Source organism: Saccopteryx leptura, chromosome 1 (assembly GCF_036850995.1).
Source record: "Saccopteryx leptura isolate mSacLep1 chromosome 1, mSacLep1_pri_phased_curated, whole genome shotgun sequence".
Lineage (NCBI taxonomy): Eukaryota > Metazoa > Chordata > Mammalia > Chiroptera > Emballonuridae > Saccopteryx > Saccopteryx leptura.
Window position 1 is genome coordinate 94,960,619 of NC_089503.1, and position 10,964 is coordinate 94,971,582.

The 10,964-nt window shown below is 37.6% G+C and overlaps 1 pseudogene; it reads right to left on the reverse strand.

The window, feature by feature from the left end:
• Window positions 1–9,007: 9,007 nt before the first annotated feature.
• LOC136388961 (GTP-binding nuclear protein Ran-like) lies at window positions 9,008–9,666 on the reverse strand (annotated as a pseudogene).
• Window positions 9,667–10,964: the final 1,298 nt, after the last annotated feature.

Here is a 10,964-nt window from a genome sequence, read left to right on the forward strand (position 1 = left end):
CACACAGGAGAAGTGACCATCTGCTTCTCCACTCCTCTTGCTCCCCTTTTTTTTTTTTTTTTTTTTTTTTTTTTTCTGAAGCTGGAAACAGGGAGAGACAGTCAGACAGACTCCCGCATGCGCCCGACCGGGATCCACCCGGCACGCCCACCAGGGGCGGTGCTCTGCCCCCCAGGGGGCGATGCTCTGCCCATCCTGGGCGTCGCCATATTGCGACCAGAGACCAGAGCCACTCTAGCGCCTGAGGCAGAGGCCACAGAGCCATGCCCAGCGCCCGGGCCATCTTTGCTCCAATGGAGCCTTGGCTGCGGGAGGGGAAGAGAGAGACAGAGAGGAAAGCGCGGCGGAGGGGTGGAGAAGCAAATGGGCGCTTCTCCTATGTGCCCTGGCCGGGAATCGAACCCGGGTCCTCCGCACGCTAGGTCGACGCTCTACCGCTGAGCCAACCGGCCAGGGCCTCTTGCTCCCCTTTTTGTCTTCCCTCCCGCAGCCATGACTCAATTGATTTCAGTGCATTGGCCTTAGGCACTGAGGATGGCTCTGTGGAGTCTCACCTCAGGTGCTAAAAATAGTTTAGTTGCGAGCATAGCCCAAACATGGGCAGAACATCGACCCAAGATGGGGATTGCTGGGTGAATCTCAGTCAAAGTGCATGTGGGAGTCTGTCTTTCTATCTCCTTCCTCTTACTTGGAAAAAAAAGAAGAAAAAAAGGAATAGAGCAGTTAAGTTCATTGACTTTGGAGTTATATAGACCTGAGATTCAGACTAAATCTTACTTCTACCACTTAACTATATCACCTCTCAAAAGTTTGTTGTGCAGACTAAATAAAATAATATGCTGTAAATGTCCTATACAATACCTGGCACATAGTAGGTGTTTCATTAATTCTAGATATTATTACTAGTCATTTTAGAGCAGTATAATAAGATTAAGGTAATTTGATGACTACATAATAGTTTAGTAATAAAATACTTTAGAAAATTAGAGTGATAATTAATTAGCTTATTTTAAATGTGATGTATTTGTCAGATATACTTGGAATAAAAATTATTTTATTCTCTAGCCCTCTCCAGCCCCCTTGGCTATTTCAGCAGATGAGTATATTGTTTTAGATACTAGGAATAATAATAATTATTATTACATTAATTATAATAAGTTACCATTTATTGAGTAATTTAATAAATAAAAACACCAATGGTCAGAAAAGGTGTATGACTTGCTCAATATCCCAAAGCTAATAAGTTGATTTTACAGAATTCATTTAGGCTTTGCTTCCAAAGTACTTAACCATTATGCTATGTTACCAAATAAGAGATAATAATAATAATGCCCTTTTCTAAACTGTGTTTACAATATATATTAAACAGAGAGAATGTGTAAGGTAAAAAAAAAAGCTACAAAGAGAAAAATACAAACAACTTTCACTCTACTACCAAACATAACTACTATTGAATAATAATATTTTGTAGTATTTTCTTCCAGCCCTGTTTTTTTAATTTTTTATTTTTTTGCTTTTTAGTATCTTCTTCACTCACTTTTAATTACACCCTTTCAGTTCACTCTAAACTTATTCTCATTCAAATAGAACAAGCCTCAATATTTAAATTGCAAGAGAAACCACCTTGTTATTTCTTCTAAATTACGGAATAACACCACAGAGCCTTTAGAGTATCTGTTCAGGCTTTTCTGCAAATCAGTCTGTCTCTTTTCTGATCTCCCTGAAACCACAGTCCTCTGAATTATTCTCCCTTCTCAGTGCCTGAGATGCCTGTTCTGCTAACTAGAGGCTCTTCCCTGGGATACATTTAATTAATCTCTCTAGGCTGCCAAGAGATGTAAATGACTCGATAATCTGACTTTTTAATGAAGCAAGATCATAGACCCCCACATTCAAACATGATAAACTGTAAAATAATATTTACAAGTTAATTCTAGTGAATTTTTTTATAGTAACCCTAATAAACCACTAATCCTGATGAATAACATAGGTAACAAACATGAGTTTTCAGGCACTGGTTTAAGAACTAGATGGATCTGAATTTTGATCTTAGCCCTATCACCTTCTAGGTCTGAAAATTACTTAAATTTTCTAAGCTTTGAATTTTATCATCTGAAAAATTAGAATAACCTAAAAATGGAGATAAAGCATCAGGGCTGCTATGCAATTATGTCATATATATATATATATATATATATATATATATATATATATATATATAATGTATGTGAAACACCTAGAAATAAGCAGGGTTCTCAGAAGTTTGTTCCCTCACTTCTTTAAGAAATATATTGTTAATGAAATATATCACCTGGTTTTTTTTAATTAAAAATACTGTAGCTTAAGGATATTGAGAATAAAAATATGTATGTCAAGAGACACTGAAGTATCATGGAGATGTAATAATATGTTACTCTATTTTTAAAATAATTTAATTGTTCTTATTAAAAGCAATTAAGCATTTGTAAAACTACAGAACGAACTCGACACTTTTCAGATTCACAGTATTTAAATATCACTAATGGTGCATTCAATATTTCATGCTTGAATTACAAAATCATTCTCATAGTGCAAAAATACTGTCAAATATAAGTTTGACACAGGATCTTAGTTAATCACTATTAATTTGTCCTAACTAGTCTCATAATGATGTGCTTCTAGCTCTATACTAGCTCATTTCCTGGTTATAAGAAAAACAGTGAAGGAAGTCAAATGCTGGAAACATATAAATTCTACCCTGTAAGACATAAGATGCAAGACCTGCGTCATAGAAAATAGGAATGAAGTAGTAAATAAACAAAAACAGCCAGTTTGTTTTTGTTAAAGGAGAGATTGGGAAGGATAATAAACTGATACATTCTTCTTTCTTATGCACAATGACCTGGGATAGTAAATCTATAAAAAAATAAGTTGTGGCAGTGTTGCCTAGAGTTGCAGGGGTGGCGGGGGATGAATAAGCAGAACACAGGATGATAAAGGCACTGAAAACATTCTGTATTATACTGTAGTGGGGAATACACGTCATTATACATTTGCCAAACCTATAGGATGTATGAGACTGGGAGCAAGCTGTTATATAAACTATGGATTTTGGGTGACAATGATGTGTCAATGTAGATTCGTCAATTATAATACATGCTCCAGTCTAGTGGGGATGGTGATTATAAGGGAGGCTATGCATGTGTGGGGGCAGGGGATATGTGGAAATCTCTGTACCTTCCTTTTAATTTTCCTGTGACCTAAATCTTCTCTTTATTTAAAAACATCCCTTTTAAACATGAGATGGAAGATTGGTGAGTCCCGTTATTCAGCTGCTGTGTGTGTTTAGGGATTTGTGTTTTGATAACTCATAGGAAAATAGTCACATGAGGTGAACAAAATAGGAAAAAATATGGAATCAGGACAGATAAAAGAAAATCAAAGCTCAAGAAAAAAATAAAATAAAATAATAGAGCTAAATAGTCTGTGAACCACTAAAACTTGTCTCTTGTGCTTTTTCTTCCGCCAGCCTTAGCTGTGGTGCCATTTTGACACATTGTAACAAACTTAAGAGCAGAACAAATAAGGTCAGCTGTTTGAATGAGATAGTGTTCTTTATTTCTTTTTCAGATGTTTTATGGTTGGTGCATAGTAATGTAATTAATTATTGTGTATTGATTTTGTGTCCTGCAACTTTGCTGAATTCATTGATTAGATCTGAAAGTTTTTTTGGTTGAGTCTTTGGAATTTTAAACATATAAGATCATGAGATTTACAAATGTTGGTGGTTTGGGTTTTATCTTTCCGATTTGGATTTCTTTTGTTTCTTTGTCTTGCCTGACTGCTGTGGCTGGGACTGTAAATGCTTATGTTGAATAAGAGTGGGGATAGAAGGCTTCAATTAAGACAAAATACACATGAAACTAATACAATATTGTATGCCAACTGTAATTGAAAGATTAAAAAAAAAACTAAGAGCCCTGGCCGGTTGGCTCAGGGGTAGAGCGTCGGCCTGGCGTGAGGGGGACCCGGGTTCGATTCCCGACCAGGGCACATAGGAGAAGCGCCCATTTGCTTCTCCACCCCCCCCCTTCCTCTCTGTCTCTCTTCCCCTCCCGCAGCCAAGGCTCCATTGGAGCAAAGATGGCCCGGGCTCTGGGGATGGCTCCTTGGCCTCTGCCCCAGGCGCTAGAGTGGCTCTGGTTGCGCGGCAGAGCGACACCCCGGAGGGGCAGAGCATCGCCCCCTGGTGGGCAGAGCGTCGCCCCTGGTGGGCGTGCCGGGTGAATCCCGGTCGGGCGCATGCGGGAGTCTGTCTGACTGTCTCTCCCCGTTTCCAGCTTCAGAAAAATACAAAAAAAAAAAAAAAAAAAAGGAAAAGAAAAAGAAAAAGAAAAAAATAAACCTAAAAAAAAAAACAAAAAACTAAGACATTGTTAAGAGAAACAAAAATAAATAAATAAAACAAACCTTTTTACATGTCAAAAAATTATAAAATTAGCTCACTGCAAGACTAGACCAACACCCCATGAGTCACGTGGAACACTTTCGTGCTTTAGTCAGGCAGATGCCAGATTTTAGCTCCCAGAGTAAAATTAAAGACTCATGGATCTAAGTTTCCCAAGAAGGCTCAATGACCCAAGGGAAAGCTGGCAGGCCTGCCTCACTTATCTCAAGATGGTTTTCCCTCCCCTGCCCTTGGCTGGTGTCTCCCTAAGTGTTCTTTTTTCTTCTAATCTCCGCAAAGACTATTGCTGAGAAAGTGGTCCTACAGCATCATATGGGTTGTGCCATTCATCCTGACAGAGGCTGGGTGACAGGTGTGGTAATTAAGAAAGGAAGAAATGCCAACAGCAGATCAGATTGGAGTAAAAGACTGATTATTGAGTTAAGCAGTTTGCTTGCCTTTCTTGCAGATCCACAGTTTTCAGGGGATCTGAGCTGTAATAGAGTGTTGGCAGAGGAGACGGCAGATAAATAAATATCTCCTTCAGGACAAATACACGATCCGCATTGCTCATCGTGAGGCTCTGTCCAGCAGGGTCTGGCAGCCATGTGAATGAGTGGCTTGCAACAGAAGCTTAGCACTGTGTCGAGATAACAGTTTGCAGATTTAAGAAAGGAAGTTTTACTATGTGACTAGAACCGACAATGAGACTCAGGCTGCTTTTCTCCAAAGATATTGTAGTTCAGCACCCATGTCAAAACAGAAACCAAAATCAGGAAAATTGGGAGGCAGAAATCTGAAAATAAAAATGACCTCCTAAAGTTCTTGAAAACATCAAACACTTCAAAGGAAATAAAAAACACTTCCAAGGATGCAGGAAACTGCTTTTACCACTTAGGGAAAAGAAGTTACATACTCAACCTGAATATTAAAGTTTCAGGAGAGAAAGGACCACATTTTATTTTGTTTTCTTCCTGTTCTCATTCTCTCTGAGCCTTACTCTGAGTTCTGTGGAAGAAAAATTGACTACTTTTTAAACAGAACATTTTTTCTCTGTCAAGTTGTAAATTGCTTTGAGTAGCTTTTCCTGATATTTAATCTCACCAACATGAAATTGGTGATTATTTATGATTTGTATCACCCCTGATACAAGATTGCTGGAGATACAAGCTAATTTAGATAGGAAGTAATTTCTCCTGAAATAAAAGATTACTTCCTAATTATGTAAAGATTTATCTTGGCTCTTTCTGGGTCTTGCAAATAAAATCAAAGTTCTCAGTGAGTCTATCTCTATCCAAATTTTAAGGAATATAGAGCTAGGAAACAGATGTGATTCATAGTAAGGGGATCCTCCATATATATAAATTAATTTACTTCTATATCCCAGGCAGACTGTATGAACCATAGATTCACTCAGAAATGGACATGCCTTACTGCTACGAGCTAGGCTTGACATTGTCTCTAGACAGAAAGATCGAAGACCTCGAGCCTCTGGTACACTATAGATCATGTATTTTGTTTAAAAACACTGAATAGTATAAATTAAAGAATAAAAAAGTTACTAAATATGACATTTTATTTCTGGCTGGCAAAGCGGCTGAATTTATTATAAAATTTAGTTGTCATGGTAAGCTGGGTGTGGGTAACTGTAAATGAATGTCACATGGAGACTGTGGTCCTTCTTACTATTCAAATGCAGCTTTTGCACAACTACTAAATGCCAGAAGAGTAAACAGAAATATGAGGACTTGTTATTAGAAAGCTGAAGCTTATGCATGTCGTTAAACAAATGCACAATGATGGCAATTTATTTATAAGTACTGAGGTATTAAAGTATTTAAGGCTTAAAAGAAAATGTCCCTAAAGTTAGTTTCCCTAAATATAGCAAATGTTACATTTATCCTTGCCCATAGATTTCTTTTTTGAGGTCAGAGAGGATGAAAGGAGATTTAATCCTCTGCCCAGGATATTGTTCTCAGATTTGTGCCTGTCCGTCTAAAAACCTTCAGGCAAATCATTATTTGTTATCACAACTCCAGGAAACCTGCTGCACTGTCAAATCATGCAAATAATTTTAAATGGGAAAAAGAGATAGACATGCCATTTAATGGGAGCTGACATTTATTAAAAATCTTCTAAATGCAGGTGGCATGCTAAGGTCTTTATACACATATTATTCAATTATTAACCATTTAAATAACCCCACATAATTAGAATTATTACCTTTATTCTATAAATGAAAAACAGGAACCACACAGGTTACCTACTTGTGAAATAACATAGTAAAGGGCATTTCTGGGACTGGAACCCAGGAGACCTCTTTTACAGTCATGGCCATAATCTCTATACTCAATGTAGCTACAAATTGATCCAATTCAGCTGATATAAATTAAAACAATCTGCTCACATCACCTGATTTACCCTCTTTAAGGAAATTTCTCATTTTATATGAAAATATACATATACCAATTGACAAATTAATCCTCAAACCTAGAGTTCTTAACTTGAGGTCAAAAGATGGTATTTAGGAATTTCATGAACTACAAAAATTATATGTAAAATTATGGGTCCATCGCTTTTTTGTGTTCTCAGAGAGGTTTAGAATCTACAATGGGAGAGAGCCTCTGGCCAGGTCACCTGGGAAATTCAGAAAAGCGGGAAGAAGAAAAGCAAGAATTGTGTAATATAGAGTCCTAGAAGCTACGCTGGCTGACCTCCATGAAGAGGTCAAACAACAGCTGACCACTGCTCCTTACAGAAGATAGAGGCACATTACAATAGCTCATGATGCTGAGTGCTTCGCAAGTTCCAAGCACTAAGGCTTTCTTTTGCTATCCTGATTAATCCAGGGAGTCAGATTCCAGAACCTTTGCCTCTTATCAGCTTTCCAGTATTGCCTCATGCTGATGAGAAGTTGTCTGTGGGTGATGTGGAAGGGAACTGATAGCTGATAATTAACACACAACCAACATTAGCCCCCTTTTGCCTGATCAGTGCTTCTCTTTCCCTACAGAGAGCTGGCTGTGTATCTCTCACACATGTTTGTGGGGTTTTTGGTCAAGTGCCAGCTAAGGGGCTGGCTGGGCTTACTAGAGGGTTGGAACTTGGAAGGAGAGCATGGCAGCATGGGGTGTGGGGTGGGATAAATGGAAGTCTGCTAAGGAAAAAGTGAGAGGGGGTAAGTGAATATAGGTCAGTTGAAGCATTCAACCCAAGTGAAAACCAAGAATAAAACAAGTGTTCCAAAGACTCGCTGCAGATTTTGATATGAATATGGAGGAAGATCCCGATAAATGAGGCTGATTGAAGATTTAAAGAGGGATGCAATGTCAGATGATGCTGAAAGTGAAGCAAAGTGTATTTCTGGGGGGTGGGGGATGGCAGTGTGGAAGTCTAGGGCAGACTTGCAATTGCATGTTAATTACCACATCTGCTCCCTCTGAGTCGCAGTTCTAGCCACTTCTTGATTGAAAATTCAGAGGCCGAGGAAACTTCCTACAGGGTTATTGGGAATTCACCATCAATTGGAAGCAACTGATATAAAAGCTGTTGCCCCTGATTCCTGCAGGCAACTGGAGGCCGTTTCTGCTTCTTGCAAGTCCTGCCATGTGAATGTCATGACCTGCTCAAGGTCACACAGCCAGGAGATGGTATTCCCATTGTGCAAGAATACAGCATTTTTAAATGAGTTCTGGCTGCTAGCAAATGTCAGGAGAATAAATAAAAATATGCAGTGCTGTTCTCACCAAAATGGAATCATTATTGATCTATATTGATTAGTCATTCAGAATCTGAGCAGTGCCTCTTCAAGCCTCTGGGAGCTTAATAGGAGTATGTTAGAGCTAAGCTTGACTAATATATATTTCATCTTAATTGCTTTTGACTATTTTATTCAAGTTTCATTAAATTGCTTCCTTCTCCTTATTTCTGTTGTTAGTTTTATCACTAAACCCAAAATCTCTTTATATAGGGACTTTTTAGCACTGTGGATTTTTAATTATGCAGTTCCTACACAGAAAAACCTAACATACCTATTTTGAAAGTGGCATATTTTTTATTTCTGGTATGAATTTTATGGTAAATATAGTGTGGGGAAAACTCTAATTCCTTCCCAAGACAAGTCTGCTTGCTGAGGTTCTATAAACAGTCTTGTTAGCCACAGGTGTCCAGAAAGCATCATAACAGTTCTTTCAGCCAGTTTTAAAGCTTTATTAACTTTTTATTTATTTACTTATTTAATATTTGAAATACTTTATTCTGATTCTAAACAAAAAAAGAATGAGAATTACAGTAACAAACAAGGTTTCACCACTGAATATTGTAATGCAACTGCAGTCTTATAGTTGGAACTCAGTAAGAAAACAACTGTGTTTCCAAACAGCTAAATATGTAGGTCCAAAAAATGAAGGCATTGTTCAACTGCCACATTCACTCAAAGCCCATTCATCTCTTTCAGTCCCCATGATCAAGCACAGGTTCTGCTTAGCTATATAATGAAGGGCAAACCTGCTGCCCCACTGACGTCACAGGACAGTTGCCTACAAAACCAGACTTCTGACACTGGGCTCCAGGTTCTCTTTCTCACAGTTCGTCATTCTCATCCGGGAGAGCAGTGGTCTGGGCAGACCTTAGTTGGTGTTCATACTGTGCTGCCAAAGCCAGGTTTATGACAGCCTCTGATGGGGCAGGAGCAGGCATGGTGACCAGCTCCAAGTTAGAGTCCCCAATTAGCTTTCTAGGAAGCTAGAGAAAGGGCTTTTCAAAGTTGTAGAGTTTTTTGTTTTGTTTTGTTTTGTTTTTGCAGATATGTCTTAGCACTGAAAATTCTTTTGGTGGAAGAAAATTGATTTTGCCTAAACTTTTCTTTCTTAATGTCCACTTAGTTGCCACACAGCACAATGGAGATATTTCACACACTCGTACCAAATCTCTATGTCCATTAGGCACATTCTTGTAAGTAACCCTCGAAGTCACATCAAACATTACAATGCCACACTGGGCTTAGATATAATAGCCATCTTTCAGTCCACTGAGCCTCTGACCCGCGGTCCCACACATTGAACTTAATAGGCACTCTGCTGGTGTGGGGCACGAGAGGATGAACCTCAACACCCAAGGTAGCTACATACTCCTCAAATCCTCCAGTGAGAAGACATTTTATAAATATATTTTTTTCCAGTCCTATCATAACCAACCAATACAAGTTTAAATTCACCTTGGGGTTCTCCTTGGGTGACCATGATGATGTTACTTCTAGAAGTGTCTCCTGGGACTAACTCAGAGTTCTTAAATTTGTTTTCGATTAGAGACACTAGAGGAAGAAATTTACAAAGAGGATGGCACAGAACTTCTATTCTCTCACTTGTATTTCTTTTGTTTCAAAAGTATAGTAGCAAAAGAAAAAAAATATTAGCATATTAAAAATACTAGACAATAAAGCCACAAAAATAAATGGTCTGTGTCCCACCTTCTAATGTGACCACCATTAGCTGATTAGTATGGTGCCTCCTGTCTTTTTCCCCTGACATTATTCTTGTTTGGGTATAGTAACGCTAGATATTTTATTTTGTATTTTGCTTTTATTTGTTAATATTATAGTCAAACTATTTTTTTTCACATTACTATGTAATCTTCAAAGCATTATTTAAGGACTATAAAATACTATATCAAGTAAATGTGTCATAATTATTGAATCTCCCACTTGATACCAGTTAGATTATTTCTACTTTCATACTGTAAATAGTATTATGTAAATATTCATCTATATAGATTATTTTTCTATATTTTGGGTTCATTTCTATGCCACTTGATATTACTGAGAGATATTGGGTGCTAAAAAAACTTGGAGTGAACAAAAGCTCATGAGGACCGGGATAAATTGTCTGAAAGTATTATATAAGAGAGAGAAGAAACGCACTTGGTAATAGGAATATGGTGAGTTCACTGCTGTGTTATACATAAAGGCTGAATTATACTGAAATGAACTGTTTTCTGCAATATATTAAAGTTATAAATATTGCAAGAGGATTAAATTGTTACATAAGAATTCTAACAGATACATAATATTAAATTGCTTTAAAATGTGTTCTATCAATTTCCAATACCTCCAGAAATGAGTGGTGGTGACATTATTTCCACACCTTCAGAAGAATTACATAGTTTCAGTAAACCTTTGATAATTTAATGAGAAATATTTTGTTCTCATTAACACTAATGTATAGGCTAGCTACACATTTAACTATATGTTGTATCTGGAATATATGTTTATTGCTTTCTGTCATTGAGTTTTTCTAGGCACAGTCCCCTTCTAATCTAGTCCTGCCCAGATTCCCTCAAGTTAAAGAACTCATATTTCTACCTCTCAAGGGTTTTCCTATTATCCATGGTGTTGTTTACATTTCATTTATATTGTTACCTCCTCATAGAATGGATTTCTCTCTGTTGTTCTATGTTTTGCAAACTGCTGTGTAATACTTGTGATGCTCTATAAATATCAATAATACACAATAGTACTGCAGTCCTCTGTCAGTAGCCTTTT